The following is a 16,689-nucleotide window of genomic DNA, read 5'->3' on the forward strand; positions in this document are numbered from 1 at the left end:
TCCCACAGGCCTTGCCAGCACTGTTTTCCTACTGGCACCCCACATTTGAGATGGCTTAGTAAGTCTATAGTTGTGGAATATAAGTTTCTGTTCTTATACAGCACATTGGTTTGTTTGTAGGCCACATCCGCCATTTGCTCTCCATAAACTGTATGCTAACGTTGGTAAGTAAACAAGCCAGTCATGCTCTCTTTAGAATAAAAAAAAATCCATACTGGGTATCAGTAGGGCTGCTGAATATGACTATGTGTTGTGAAACTCCAGAGGATGCGATTCACATTTGCAAATGGCCCTCCTGAGGTTCTGCAACGTGGTGGCCCTAATACTAACATACTTGCAAAAATCATGAAATTGGAAGGCTAGTCTGTGTAGTAGGGGGATACTGGTTAGAGGAAACAGCATGGGGAAAAAAAGAAACATATTGAGGCTACTCAAGTTTTTGTGCAAAAGAAAGTGTGTTTTCCCTTACAAATGACCAAAAATTTGAAAATAAGTGATAAGATTGTATTAGGACTCTTAGAATAACAGAAACTTAAATCAAGCCAATTAAATAAAAGGGGAGTTTACTGGCCTATGTAATCCAAGAAAGGATTGATCAGTGAAATGTGGAGAGAAGAGTGATACAGTTAGAACCAGGAACTACTGTAACTAGAGATTCAAATGCTTTTAGAATTTTTTTTTTTTTTTTGTCTCTGAATGTCAGCTTCATTCTCTCTGCAGGCTGCCTTCCTCTGTGTGGTAGAAAACATGGCCCACTGATAGCTCCCAAGTTTTACATTTTAAGTCTTTCATTCCTAGACACTGATTCTCTGTCTTGGGTCCAATGTGCAGAATCCCAAGGGAAGGCTCTGGTTGACCTGGCTTGGACCGACTGGCTGTGGCCAGGTAGGCAAGGTCTTGGAGAAAAATGGCAGTTCTTCTATAGGAATCACACAGTTAAAATGGAGTTAAGTTTGGAAAAATTCCCAGAAGGAAAGTCTCCTGGGCAGGCCACGTAGTAAATGTCCACTATGAAGCTCATTCGTCCTTCTAGATACACTGTAATCTCAGGGGATTGCTATAGACCACATGAAATCCCATCCATATTCAGCAAAAATGCAGCTCTCTTCTGGCCTGTGGTTTCACTAAAGGCTTTACCCTAATGTTGTTAGAAGGGGCAGTTGTATCACAGCAATAGTTGCTTATTTATTCACTGTAGTGACAGTTACATTTCATGGAGCAGCTGCTGAAGCCAAAAATGTTCAGCAAGGGCAAAATGTGGTAAAAGCTCAATGCAATTTGCTTGTGCATTATTAAGTTTTAATTTTTGGTTCAGGAATAAATTTTGTTTTCTGTAGCTATTTTCAACTTGTTGCTACAGTTGAAAAAGAAATGAATTACTCCCACTCTACCAATTAAACTGGCTGGAAAACCCTCTTGGATTTAAGACCTGAATTAACTTTGAGTAGAAACACAGGCAAAGTAGAGTTTATTTGGGGGTGGAAGTAGGGTCCCACTTGTGCTAGGGAATGAATTTACAGTGGAGTTCACTTTTCTGTATCACTGTTTCTTTACCTGTAAAGTGAGAATAGAATTAACACCTTGCTGTGTGGATCAAATGAATTAATGAATGGACGGCACTTTGAATGTATAGCACTAAATGTTAGCTAGTGTTGTTGTATTGTTAATGCAATATTTTGTGTTGAATGAGCAATTTTTTAGTCAATAATCTTATTTACAAATTTAAGAAGTAGAGTTTATTATAAAGCTACATTAGACGAATCATGGGCAAAAGGTTAAGTATAGGGATTAAGTATAGGAAAACCCCAAATAGACAGGAGTCAGGAATGGATATAATCTCTCTTTCCCCGAGGCTATGTGGTTTCTTAGCCCTCATTCTCAAGGTTGCTTTTCCATTCTCTTCTCAGATCAGCTTCTTCTCTATTCTTGCTTGCTGCTCTCATGGCCCATGCTAGAACCTACTCATGGCTTTGGTTTTGCCCTCAGACCTACATAGTTCTTAGTTCCAGAGCCCATCACAATTTGGTACATTCTCAGTGTCAGTTAGAGTCTTGTTAGAGAACAGCTGACCAGCCCTTGGCTTTGGATAAAATGTTCCATTCTGGGATATCCCATGAGCTATGATCAAAGAGCAGAGGTGTTGAATAAAACCACCTGGGCCTGTCCCTTCAGCGAGGGCTAAGGTCCAGGCAATTGCCAGAGAGAGGACTGTGGGCAAGAAAGATGTCTGAGACCATGTATACTATAAACGGTTATGAGTGAAATGAAGGTCCTTCCTGTTATAAATCCTGAGGATGGGAATGTTTAGTGCTCCGGGGTTACCATGCTGGTGGGGGTGCCAAACATGGTGTTCTAGAGGTTGATACCAAGCCACTCTCTAGACATAAACATGTCAGCAGGGTTATATCAAAAGATGATCATTCAGGAGAACAGCTCTTTAACATGTGTGAGCCTCAGTTTCATCTCTAAGAGTGTCTACCTCACAGGGTATTCGGATTAGGTGAGGACAAGCATCGTATATCTAAACAAGACACTTGGCACCCAGTAGGTGCTCAGTAAATGTTATCACCTTCTCTTTTCTTTTCCTCCTGCTTATGCATTGCCCACTGTGGAAATACATCCATCTGAAACAGGCAATTGAAATGATTTTCCTATTTTGTTGTACTTGAAAATAAATGTAATTATTTGTAAGTAATTGATTTAAATAATGTCTATCCAAACACCTTACTAGATTTTTCCTGTTTCTGACAGTAAAAGGAAAATCAGAACCACTTAATACTTTTTATTGATTTCTTGAGATAAATGCTGGTGTGACTTTGCAAGTGTCGTTTGTGTATTGAATTTGTAATAACAGACTACTTCAGGATTCTCTCCTAGTATGCAGCTGTCTCTGTAAGATGGTGGTGTTGTCTCTCAGACACAGCCACCTGGAGAGGCGAGCATTTCCTAGGCTGCTTCCTGATCTCCTTCAGTATTCAGATAAGAGCACCTGGCTCTTTTACCTTCTTAGCCCCCCGATGACACGCTGTCTTCTGGGTGAAGCGTTCTTACTCATCTCAAGACTCATGTGTGCAACTCTGTTCTTAATCCTCTCTTCTCTTTCCTCTGTGCCCTTTCCTCTTCTGCAGTTTTCACCTCTCCCTTAGGCCACGAAGCACTGACATTTGCCCTCATCTTAGGAAAGTCCTTGCAAACCTGCTGCCTTTTCCAGCTACCCCTATTTCTCTTCCTCTGCCGAATTTCCACAAAGCACGGTATGGGTTGATTTTCCCTGCTTTGTCATGCCTCCGTCACTCTCAAACCGATTGACCATGATGTTTCAGCCCATCCACTCTACAGTTCTGCTCTCCAAAGCCATTATGGTCATCTAAGGTTAAATCATATAACCTCCTAACGTCTGATATTGGTTACCATCTCTTTCTTGCTGAGATTTGCTACTTCCTTGGATTCTATGATGCAAGGCTTCGCTGCTTATTTTCCTGCCTCTGTGGACCTCCTATCCTCCTTGCCACCTCATATTCTATTGGTTTCTTTTGTAGGACTTGACATCATTTATTAACTTACTTGTGTAGTGTGTGTCTGCACTAGACCATAAGCTGCAGGAAGGCAAGGCCCATGTGCATCTTGTTCACCACTGCAACCCACTGACACTACCTTTCTCCTTGTCTCTGAGAATGCGTTTGTCTCCTCTCCCTCACCTTCTCATCTAACGAGGCACAGAGGCCAATTCTACCTCCAAGTTATCTCTCAACTTGATCTGTACATTCCCATTTGCACTGCGCAGCTTGAAGCTCTCATGATAGCTCAGCAGAGTTGGCTGGGGGATGAGTTGACAAATTGGTATCCCTGCTTCCAGCCTATCCCCACGCCACTCTGTCCCTTGCACCGCTATCAAACTGACCTTCCTAAAACACAGCTTGGGTCACCTCACACCCTGCTGTGGACTTCAAATTCATCATAATAGGTTACTGAATCAAGTCTGTATTCCTTTCCCTTCATATGCTGCTCTCAGTTTACCTTTGATGCTTCTCTCCTGCTGCTCCCTATCCTGCTGACTTGTGTGCGTATGAGAAACTGGGCTGCCATAAGCCTGCAAGGGAGGGGCGATGGGTCTACCTTATATTTCTCCACACTAGTGTCCATGCCACTCTAGAGGCCCAGGTTGCACCTACTTAATTGGGAAGGTGAGACAAACTTAAAAAATAGTATCTGTAGGACAGACTAGAGAAACACAATAGCTAAACACACACAATATACTCAATATACTGTTTTATTCAACTTGGAATGAATATATGTGACTCTGGTGGCAGGATTAAAATAAATGTCTCAAGATTGAAATAGACAGTAAAGAACAGTGGTTGAGCACATGGACTCTGAAACTAAACTGACCGGATTTGAGAAGCAGTTCTACCATTTACTAGCCATGTAACTCTGAGCAAGCCACTTAAACCCTCTGTGACTCAGTTTTCCTCATCTGTTAAATGGGGATGATGGAGTTGTGAAAATCACATAAGCGAATACATACAAGATGTTTAAAAGAGGGTCTGGCACGTAGTAAGCCCTATATAACTTTTAGGTATTAGTGGTATTGAATCAACAAATATTCATCAAATATATACAATGGGCAAGGCATTATATAACCTTATTGGATAAGGTATGAGGAAGAAAAGGGGGAAGGAGAAGGTGAAAGTGGGAAAAAATGTCTAGGATAATTCTCATTTTTCTGGCTTGCACAGACACTCAGTGAAATGGATACTGTTCACTAGGGAAACACAGAAAGAATAGCAGGGAGTAGAACCCTATGTGCTCGAGCTTTATTTATAATTTCCATTGGTCTATTCTTAGGCCTTTTCAACTAGCCATTACTTCTCAAAGTGGGGAACACACAAATGTATATATTATTTTGAAATAACTTTAAGGACCAAGAAGCGCATATCTTTAGGTAGGTTCAAAAAAGATTTTAGAAATAGGAAGAAGTAAAGGTTTAAGGCCCATATTCCTATTCTAAACAGTCCCCAAGAGAAACCACTGGTGAAATGAGAAAATGCACCAGATGAGGATAGGATAATGGTGGGCTCGCTCTACTTCCTAGAAGTGAGGTATGACGTCAGCACCTGCTTTCCCCATTTCTCCCCATTTCCCCATTTCTCTATGGGCCCAGCCAGGGTCATGATCTAGGTCTGAGCTGCCTAGTCTCTGTTTTTCTAAGTTAAAACAGCCAGTGTTTAGAGATAACTGATAGAACAGTAGTGACAGATATGGGGAGTTTGTATTGTTATGAATAATGATTAACTATCACTTCTCAGCACTCATGTGCAAGATATCATATTAAGTATGCTAAGTAAGTGAATATCAGTGCAAGATGGGGCTTACCCCCTCACTGTACAAATGAGCAAAGTGGGGTCACGGAGATTTCATAGAATGCATAAGATCTCACAGCCTGTTATTGTTACTAACAAGCTGGCCGTGCAACAAGGCTGACGAGGAACCAACTGGACACTATGACATCATTCCGATTCCTCAATCTTTTTTCAGATATTGATAAAATCAAGTGATTTCTACACCTTGTGTCTTCTCACAATTTAACTAACTCTGTACCTGACAATCTTTAAAAAGACAAAGTAGGGGCGCCTGGGTGGCGCAGTCGGTTAAGCGTCCGACTTCAGCCAGGTCACGATCTCGCGGTCTGTGAGTTCGAGCCCCGCGTCAGGCTCTGGGCTGATGGCTCGGAGCCTGGAGCCTGTTTCTGATTCTGTGTCTCCCTCTCTCTCTGCCCCTCCCCTGTTCATGCTCTGTCTCTCTCTGTCCCAAAAATAAATAAAAAACGTTGAAAAAAAAAATTAAAAAAAAAAAAAAAAAAAGACAAAGTATAATTTTCAGAGACAGTAGTGTGTCCTTTTGAACCCAACCCACTCAGGTTTTTGAAAAACATGAACATTGCATTGAGCTGAATTATTTCTTTTTTTCCCCCTATCTTGATCCTCATGTATATCTCTTTTTAATACTCCATTTAAAATAATGTAGATAGAAAAATGGTGATGGCATCTTGTCTGTGTGTGTGTGTGTGTATTTGTGTGTAGTGAAGAAAGAAATCTACCTAAAATTTCCACCCTCACGGTGGTTTGTGAACCCACACCTTTTCTTCCCACTGAAGTTAAAGAAAGAATAATCACACAAGTCTGGGGGGTTATTCTCCTGCTGGCTAAAATGGCCTGGTAAATACCCTGAACAATCTCTCCCCTCTGTTATCTCTGAATCCTCTCACATGCTCCGCGTTCTGCTTCTGGAAAACCCAGATGCTCTGGGCTCTGGCTTCGTCTCTGCCTAACATCTGATTTGAAACACTGCACTGAAGCCATCTGCTGTATTTGGGGAATAAAGGCGTGGGGGTGAGCAATGCTTTTACAAATGTGTCCAAATAGGGCAATCGAGAGAAGGATAATAAGACGGGGTTGCCTGTTTGGTGCCGAGCCCTCCGATCGGCTACCCAGCAACTTCTCAGGGTATTTGCGTTCTCTGCCTCACGCCAAGCTTGCCTCGGCTTGTGCATCTCACTGTTCCTTGGCAGTACAATATCTGGAATATCCTCTGACTAAACTGAACATTTTTAATGGCGAAATGAGAATTCTGAGGTTCAGAAACAGACTGTGATGGATTGAAAAGTTGCTATTCTTGAAGGATGCGCTTGAGTTCCTCAGCATCCTTTGTGACATGCATATCTGGAACAGCTATGATTCTTGTTTCCTTCCCTCACCGTGGACCCATTTCCAACCGAGCTGGATGTGTGCCCTTTCCAGCTCTGCGCGGGGATTTTGGTGGGCTGTTTGCAGGTTTTATTGAACATCTGTAAATCCTCAGCTTGGGTATGCTTCCAGCTACTACTTTAATCTGTTCCTGGGATGCAGCGCTCTAGGTTTTTAGCAGAGGGGGCTGGGGAGACATCTGTTCGCTGCTGCAAGTGGAAAATCGAATGGTGAACTCAAGTTTCCCATGCGCGAGGGAGCATGATGAGGAGCCCCTGTGGGACCTCAGTTACCTTCCTTAGCACACTACGCTCTCTTTTTCCAGAGAAGTGAAGTCTCTGAGAATCATGTTTTTCAAATTATCGTACATGAAGCATACAGGGCTGCATGGGGCAGGGAAATCATACATAATTTTTTTTTTTTCAAACATTCTTTCTTGCAGAAAGAAAGAGTAGGGAGAGTAGGGAGGCGTCTGTGGGGCTCACAGAGACACCTCATGGAGACAGGGTGAGTGAGCGGGGAGAGGATGGGAAGGCGGCTGGCATCACCTGGGGCGGAGGAGGGTGCTGAAGGATCGGGCGGGTGGGCACAACGGGAAACCACGCCAACCAACATCTGTGCTGTGTCTCTGTGCCAGCTCTTGGTGCTTGACTCCTCATGGAGGCTGGATCTGTGCGCAGCCAAAACCTGTTGCATTGCTGGCTTGTGTGTGAATTTTCCAAGGCTTTGGCTCACATACTCTGCAGCCTGTCCACAAAGCACGCTGGTTCCACCCACAAGAAAAGCGACTCACTCAGAACCCGCTGCTGTCCCAGCGTTTCTCCTGGAAGCTGTGTTTGTCTCTGGATGGTGTCGGGTGTGTTGATTTCCACCCGACTTTTCAGCATGTTTCTGTCAGTCTCTCAGGAGTGAGTGTTTGCTGAGATTTTTTTTTTTTAATCATTCTACAGACATGTGAAATACTCCCACAGTTTTTCACACAATCTGGGAAGTTCAAATATTCTTCTCTAATCTTTGAAGACACTGATCGTCAATTTAGAACTTGAAAATCCCAAAATCTCAAGTCAAGAAAAAAGTTTTTCTTCTAAAAACAACAACAACAAACCATTAATCAAACCCGCTGGACATTTAGGCCTCCCCACTTCCCTCCACCCCTTAAGAAAGGACACTGCAAGAGTAAACTGAAGCTACTTTGTGCTGACCCTGGTGTTTTCTTGCTATCATCTGAATACTTAAAAAATGCGTATGTTAATGGGTTTGCATTGATAACCTCCTCTCCTGGCAGGAGTGCCCAAGGAACTGTCCTTTTTTTTTTTTTTTAATTATTATATAAGTGGGAAAACTTCATTCGTTTCTTTCAAACCCAGAAAGAAGACCCCCAGACTGACAGTTTCAACTTAATATATGAAAATAATAACACTAATGAATGTCATTAACTGACCACTCTTCTGGGCCAGACCCTTTATGAATGCTGTCTTCAATCCCACAACATCCCTTCAAATCATTATTGTCATCCCCATTTTTGAAAAATAGAAAAATCAAGGCTCCAGGTTATGTGAATTGATTAAGTTCACGTAGCTGCTGAGTGATGGGGTTGGAATTTGAACTTGGCTCTCTCTGAATCCCAATCTCATGATCTTTACTGATGTCTTTCTCCAGCATGAATTGCATTCTCTGAGAGGACTAAGAATGTCAAGCAAATTGTACTTGAGAGACATTGGTAATTAGGGCAGCAGAGGTAGTAATCACAGCATTTGCTTATTAATTACAGAGCAGTGGCCCACTAAACGCAGGAACCGTTACATGCATTATCTTACTGAGTTCTCCCAACTATAGAGCCTGTCTTCCTCGACCTTTAAGTTGCCCTAACACGGTGATACACCTTGGAGTCCTTGGTAAGTGCCAAGACACGGCACAGTCATCTACTGCCATTGCCCAAGACCCGGGTTCCAGGATACTCCTCCTTCATGCCTGCCCTGCTTCTGTTTGGTTCTAGTCCACCAGTCTCAGCTCCAAAGAATATCCCTTTTCACTTTCAACCCTGCTTTCATCTTTTTGATATATTAGCTGCTATTGTTTGTCTCTGCTGGATCCCCAACACCAAAGACTTTGGTTGCCACTCACTCTGGTATTATTTGACTGATCTGGTAGGACAGCCCACCCAGAATCAAATTAAATTGGAAGGTCAGGTCAGCTGGGAAGCTGTCAGGGAGGAAGCCCTACCCAGACTCAGCTTAAATTGGGAGGTCAGCTGGGTCATTTCCTAGGGTGTCAGTAATTCAGAGCACTAGAATATTCCTGGGCTCTAAACTATCCGTGGAAATATGAAAAGATAGAGAAAAATGATATTTCTGGAACTCCTCTCAGGGTTAGGAAACCACAGAGAAGCTGCTTTGGAGGGGAGGTGATGAGACACTGAAGGTAAATTCTTGAGTAGTTTAGCAAGAGCCCAACTGCTAAGAAAAAAGGGGAGATAGAATTTGATAGACAGCAGTTGTTCTTTCTCATCTCAGCCCTCAACATCTTCCATAGATAGTGTCAAACAGCTATTTTTTAAAAAATAATACCCGATTAAGGACCACCAAATTGTTAGCTTGCTAGGTATCCAGTACATCTCGGTCTAATGCTAACTCCCAACAGTTCCAGAATCTAGGTGTTAGAATTAGGTTCCTTGGCTAGTACTCAAGTACCAGTTCCTCCTCCTGTGAAGCATATTTAGACTAGTTGTAGACATCACCATCATCATCGTCATCATCACGTTTTCAGATGAGGAATTCTGAAAGTATTTTACCTATAAAATACTCAAGGTTTTTCATCCAGGAAAAAGTGATGGCTTCTAAAACTACACCTTGAAAGGGAAACTAACACTATTCCAAAAATCTAACAGTGGTCATAGAAGACTAGAACTGGTCTTCCATATTTCCTGTGAAATGAACTGCCTCTGTATCTCTTCCTAGTATGTTTGGAATGCTTCTTTCTCTCTTTTGTTTCCCATTGTTTTAAAGTAGGCTCCATGCCCAATGTGGAGCCCAGCGTGAGGCTTGAACATATGACCATAAGATCCAGACCTGAGCTGAGATCAAGAGTTGGACACTTAGCCGACTAAGCCACCGAGGCACCCCTTGGAATGCTTATTTCTTAAAAGCATCCTAACTTATGCTGAGAGAAAGTGAGTTATATTACTGCTTGTTCTAGAATATGTTCTCGATGAATAATAATAAGCACATATGTATCTATAGTGATGACACTTAAAGGACATTTTTATATTCTTTCTCAATTGCTTCCATCTGACCAAGAGTAACGTTGGGTTCCCTTGGTTGAGGAGCATTTCCATTAAAGTGTCTGAAGGGTTCTTTTGTTTAGGGCTAAATAACTGAGGGGGAAGGAACTCAAGATGACCTAAGAAGTAAACGCTACACATTACATCAAGAGTGAACTCAAATTTAAATATATTTTTAAAATTCAAACCATATACAGGCATCCCTGTGGTATGAGAGTTCTGATGCATTCTGGGAGCTCTAGATTGGAGGTGGTTTGGGGTTGGTGATGCCCTTCTTCAGCCACTTTTTAATCCCTCCTCCGTGGCTGTGTCTCATTCACAACAGACTCCATGGCTGCCGGGGCTGGAGGCAGTGTCCTGGGGACGTCCTCTAGGAGTGCTGGTCCTGGTTGTTAGCTGAGTTCTGCCCACTGGATTGTTAAGAGAGAAGTCCGGGGTCCACGTGGACTGCAGGGCTGGTTGCAAAGTCATGGACCCACTGAGGCAATGTAACACATAGCTCGTCTTTCTTTACCCGGAGAGTAAAGCGTGTTTCTCTCTTTGTTCTACCTGTTGAAAATTAACAAAGAATAATAATCTAGGGAAGACCCTTGAAAATAAAAAGAAAGAAAAAGAAAAAGAAAAAGAAGAACTAGGAAGGAAAGAAGAAAAAAAGTGAGGCGAAGCCTAAGAAAGCAGACCCAGACCTTTGACCCTTGCTTCAGCCACCCGTGCTCTGTCATTATCTCGTTTCCTGTACTGAAGTTCTTCTGAATCAGATTTTGATTGAAAAAGGAGTCTACGACAAAGATGAAAAAAATTAAAAACCATTTATCTTGTTCAGTCCCTTCATTACACACATGAGTAAAACGTGCTCTAAGCAGGCTTTAATAGCTAGGAATATCAGAAATACCATGTATTGTCTTCTCTGTTTGGGGCTTAGTAAAATATATTGTGCATTATAATGATGACCTGTTATGACTAGCTACATGGAAGTTAGATATCATCTGTATTCACACAGTCTTTCCAGGAAATATTACTCCCATCCTGTGGCAGGAGTGCTCCATTCCCTTGTGCGGGTGAGAAAAATTCCTTGGGAATAATAATATCTTCTCCCTTAGAAGTGCTTCCTGTATTGCAAAGTTGCTGCCATATGGTTCCTGTAAAGGTTCTGCCAAAATCCCTGTGGTTCTCGCAAGAGCCTCTACCTCCTCTGTTCTTTTAATCTCCTGCTGTGGCGGCAGACATGGGAGAGACAGACAAGCTGCAAAGGGAAGTCGATGAAATGAAATTAAAGCCCTACAACTGTGTTTGTGTCAATGTAGATGGGGGTCCCCCCTCCTCGGTTTGCTCGCAGAGGTGGGTGTGAGAACCTATAGGAGTGTCTGGAAGAGATCCTGTGGAAGTCATTTTGCCCAGAGCTGGAGGAGACGCAAAAGGCAAGTATCAAGTCTCTGGAAGGCCCTGGTGGGGAGATAGCGGAGGGGGGTGGGGGCTGGGGGTGGCATTTCAAGGGGGACAAGCTTCGTGGAATTTTTACTTTCTAGAGGGAAGAGAACGGTAGCTGGAGGCTGGTCTGCATTTGTAAAACAACATACAAGACTACCATTCCTGACTCTGTTCTGGCAGACGGGGGAGAAACAGGCTTGGTGCCCATGTGGGGACTGTTTTTTTTTTTTCTCCTTTCATGATGGCTTTGAGTCCCTTCTGTTTCTTGGTGAGCTGTGTTTTGGTTGCTAAGTTGGGTGTGGATTTGTTTTGTATACCTGCACGTGCATAGTTTTGTTTTTTTTTTTTTATCTTTAATAATAACTTATGTGGATCATCTGTTTCTATTTTGCTATCGCTGTTCGAAGTAGGTAAGATGAAAACAGAATTTTGGTATCTGCAACTCATTCCGAAAATTTTACTGAAGAAATAAAATTCCTAGCCTGGGCTTGCTGAGACTGACAAGCCCATTGGGGTTTATGTTTCTGACCTAATATCACTTCCTTCCCAGCTGTCGAGATGTGGACCCATCAGAAGGTTTGCCACACGTGTTGGGGAGCAGAGAGGTGAGACAAAGGTCGCCTGGGATAGCACGCATACCGGTCTTCATGCTAGCCAGAGGTCCGTGCGTGTAAGTTCTGTGGGTGATGTTCCTCCGCCTTGGCAAGTGATTGCCACTGCGCGCTTCTCCACGGATCCTTCTCCTGCGCCGGCTTGGGGATGTTGTACCTCTGATGTCGCTGGTGGGCCCGGGGCTTCTGCCGGGTTTGACTGAGACAGTGAACGGCTCTCATTCCCCCCCTTCTCTCTCCCCTATTTGAATTCTGTGTGTGCTTGAAGATGAGGTAATTAAATACATCCTTGAAGGATACAGAAAGCAATAACACTCCTCTCCTTGCCTGATTCTGGGGGAGCACAATTCCTTAAACTACCAGGTTGGCTTGTCAAATGAGTTATTGTTTTTCAAAATATAGCCTGAACGGCATCCGTTATAATTAAGGCTTCTGGCTTTCGGTTTAAAGTGATATTTGCCAGTAAAAGCCTGCCAAAAAATAAATAAATAAAAGCGGGCTTACCGTTAAATATTGATTTAAGCTTGGAAACTGGCTCCAAATTTTGTTATACCAGTCTTGATCTCTGTGGCCTCTGGGCATCTGTTTCAATTTGTTCAAATTGAAATGGGGAGGGACAGTGCCAGGCTAACAGCAAGGTGATCCAATATAGTACGATGAGTTGTATTTGATGAAAAAGAGCCAGGCAGAGTCGTCTACAGATCCTGGGGACAGGTGAACTGAGCTCAGCTACAATAAGAGCTGATGGGCATCTTAACTCATCTTATGGGCTGACCTGAGCCAATGATGGGTTTTCTGTAATGTAAAAAATGTTGAGTAATCTTTTGGGGGCAGTATGGGATTTTTGTTTTGTGTTGTTTCTGCCTTTCTGCATATCCTGCTAGATGCAGGCTTCTCCTCCAGCTGGCCACTTTCCCCAGGATCCTTTCATGTCACTGGCAGGGATATTAAACAGCCCAGATCGAAAACTTTTTCCTGTGAACTGAATTTTTCGCTCCCTAACTGGAGGTTTTCTCCTATCCAGGAGAAAAGGTAAGGTCCTCAGGAGAATTTTCTCCCCCGGAATGTATTTACTTGAGGCTTGTTATTATCCACCTCTGTCTCTGACAAGAGAAGGCAAACAGGAAGAGGAGGGTTAAAAGTTCCTGAAAAAAGGGCTCTTGATGAGACTGAGCTCCACGGGTGCAGAGTGCCTGAGATCCATTCATTTCGACAACCTCAGTTATTCCGGTGCCTCTCATCATCTGTAAAGTTAACAAGGGCTGATAAGACATGATGAGGCAGGGTACTGGTTTGTATTTCCAGCCTCATAAATATTTCACAATACCATTTTCTTACAATCAGATACATTAGTTTGCCAAGTGTGGATGCTGCTGGATGCTCGCTCGGTGCTGGTGTTTCACAAAAGCCCTGCTTTTAAACCGGCACATTTAGGGCCTTGAGGTGCACATCACTTGCCACTGTACCTTGCTTTCAAATGCATGTTCTAATTCGGGTGAGAGAGTTGCTGTCTGACCTCTAGAAACTGCTGCTGTCTACCTTGAAAAATATATTGTTATGCTCTACAGGCAAAAAAGCATCCCTCTTAGCCACATTCTCATATTCTTTTTCGTTTTCCAGCCCTGCTATGCCCTTGTGTTTCTTTGTACTTCACACTGTGGACAGTAGAATCAGGAGCCAGAGGGTGAATTTAATTTGGAACAGACCCCCCTGTCTTGATAGAACTGCCTTTACTCAGGCTCAAACACAGCAACCTGCAATTTCCTGAGGCCATAACTCAGCCGGGGCTCTCACAGGCTCTAAAAATGAAGTCCAGACTCAGCACCTCTCAGAGCTCACCCAGCTCCTACCAACAACACAGAGTGGTGTGGACGCCCGAGTCAGTCGAGTAGCAATGGTTTTCTCCCTGATGCAATCAAACGGAGTGCACGGATATCACTTGATTAACAGCTGCAGTATTAATTTCCCTTTTTGGTTGCTTGACTCACAGCAAGAATCATGTCAAGGCAGCAGAGAAGCAATTAAATTGATTTTAATCTTTGTCAGAGAAGATAACATGCCTCTTTCTCTTCTCATTTAAATAATTAAAGTTTCAGTAGGTATTATTTCTGGCTTTAAAGAAATTGGTATCTTAATGTAATAGAATCCTTGTAATTATATACTTAATGGTTCTTAATAAGTTAATCATGGTTTTTCATTTAAAATGTATTTTTTACTTATTAAATTTTTTTGTTATAGTATCTTTGCTTTTAAGGAGAAGGGGGGAAACACAAAGAAATAGATATAAAACAGTTCTGTCATTTCTCATTATTAATCCTTTCAACAGCTATCTCCTCCTCCTTTTGTGGTGCATTGGACTTAAGTTTGAAGTAATATTTTTACATTTCAGTGCATTTACAAGAAGCCCACTTCTTTTAATGACAACATATTTAATTTTAATGATGATGGAGTTTTTGGCTTCTATGAAAATTTCCTTAAAGAACATCATGTGTATTTCAATTGCGTGGAGTGCCTTTAAACTTCACATTTCATTAAGGTCTTAGAGAAATATTGAAAAAATATTGCAAATGGTTTCATTCCTCTTTGGTACTCGGTCAGACATTCTACAGTTATTTTACTCCTCACCCCAATATTGTGAAATGCCTTGTAAACATTTCAGAGCAAAGACAACAGGGGTAGAATGCACAGATTGAGTGGCCCTCCTCATTAGAGGTACATTTTCACTGTAATGCATGTGTAGCCCCCAGGATATTGAGCATCACATAATTTAACTGTCGTCAACCCCCGTCGCTACCGCTGGGATGAGTGACTTCTGAAAGAGGGGAAGTGTTATCCCAGAGAGAGACTAGTTAGCAGTTCAGATCCCGATCAAGAAATGAACATTTCACCAAAAGGCTTCAAAATGCCTCCTCCTCTTTCAGGATGGTGAACATGGATCAAGAGGAGAGAGACCACAGGCCCTGGACCAGAACCATCAAGGTTAGGGAGAGGCAGCATCCTGGAGCTGTCCCCTTTACCCAGAGTTTTGGAGGGATGCAGTCTTCTGTAGAAATTAATTGATAAAGACTGACTTGTTCACTTGGTATTTTGAAAGAGAGCTTCTGCAAGCTTATATATGCTATAAATCACCAAATGTTGATGCCTGTTGGTGGACAGATTGGAAAAGACACCTCTTCCTCCTGGCACGACTAGCACGGGACAGGCTGGATTTCAGCCCCTACTCCTACCACTCCCCCACACCCACCAAGTGGGTGCTTCTTTGCAGTGCGCAATCTGCACAACTGTACGTGGCTTGAAAACATGCATAAGCTAAAGCTAACAACTCCTGAAACAAATTCTGAAGCAAGGAGTGAATATATTAATGCCAGTGGCAAAGAAGGTGAGCAGTATGGGCAGACGGAAGCATCACAGAGACTGCAAAAAGAATGCTGTAGACCAGCTCATAGTAGACACTTCTTGGCCATGCTGGTTAAGAATTATCACCAGTTTCTTAGGACTTGGAAACTTGGAAATACACTGAATGTCCTTTCTAGTTTGTTATAGCGTATGTATGTGTGGTTCCCGTTATAGAGTATATCTTTGGTCATTCCTATTTAATCTTGAAGCTGTTAATCCCCATATGACTGTTACATTGAAGATTCTGAAGCCCAGAATATTCAAAACCAGCATTCCTTACTGGGAAAGGATGTTTATACAAACACTGAGGCATGGAAGGGAGTTAGGGGGAAAAGGGAAAGCAAATGTAATTCCAGGCAGAGGAAATGAGTTAGGCAAGGGTGTGGAGGTGCATTAAGAGGATGGAGTCTTTTAGGAAGTGTTTTTGCACCTGATTAAATCTGGGTGTCCCTGGAGATACTGAGTTGATTATAGCACATTCCCTGCCCCGGAGGAGCTAGAAGTATTTTGACATCTACCCTATTTGATCTTCACACAAATTCCATAAATTAAGTAGCAAAGATCTTATCAACTGAAAATCACTGGGGAGGAAATTGGAGCCTAAAAAAGTACACAACACTTAAGGTTACACAGCTAATTCTAGGTAAGCTGGGACTGAAACCCAGCCCCCCAGTGGCCAGCCTGTGTCTTCCAACTAGATCAGAAGAGGAGGGTAGCTTTTTCCTCCCTCCTTAGGATAGGGCAGCAAACTTTTTCTACAAAGCATTGTTATGATTATGATTATGATTTATCAGTCAGTAGATATGGAGGAAGAGAGTATAATCAGGTCCATTCACTTCTCTTGGCTACTAGTGAAAATATAAAAATTTTTGCAGGGTGAGTTAGCAGGAGTGAAATGCAATGAAAAGTGTATTTGTGAAGAGAATAAAGTTGATTGAAGGAGTGCTGAGTATTCATATCTTTAAGTTTATTTACAAATAAAGAGTTAAAAATTAACTGTACACTTATCCTGGTGAGCACTGAGTGATGTAGAGAATTGTTGAATCACTACATTGTATACCTGAAACTAATATAACACTGTATGTTACCTATACTGGAATTAAAATTAAAAACTTAATAAAAAAATGAATTCATCCTGCCAATGAATTTCCTGTAAACAAACAAACATTCTCCTCTAAGAACACTGATCACAAGGCATGTTTCTAATGGGACACTACCCATGTTCAGGGAT

The 16,689-nt window shown here is 42.3% G+C and overlaps 1 long non-coding RNA gene across 1 annotated transcript in view; it reads left to right on the top strand.

Moving 5' to 3' along the window:
• Positions 1–11,435, top strand: part of LOC122241528 — a 65,416-nt gene extending 53,981 nt beyond the window's left edge. Inside the window, exon 3 of the long non-coding RNA XR_006221718.1 lies at positions 11,328–11,435. This is a non-coding gene — a long non-coding RNA (uncharacterized LOC122241528). The remainder of the gene's footprint in view (positions 1–11,327) is intronic.
• Positions 11,436–16,689: the final 5,254 nt, after the last annotated feature.

The sequence above is a fragment of the Panthera tigris genome, chromosome C1 (genome assembly GCF_018350195.1).
Source record: "Panthera tigris isolate Pti1 chromosome C1, P.tigris_Pti1_mat1.1, whole genome shotgun sequence".
In the NCBI taxonomy this organism is placed as follows: domain Eukaryota; kingdom Metazoa; phylum Chordata; class Mammalia; order Carnivora; family Felidae; genus Panthera; species Panthera tigris.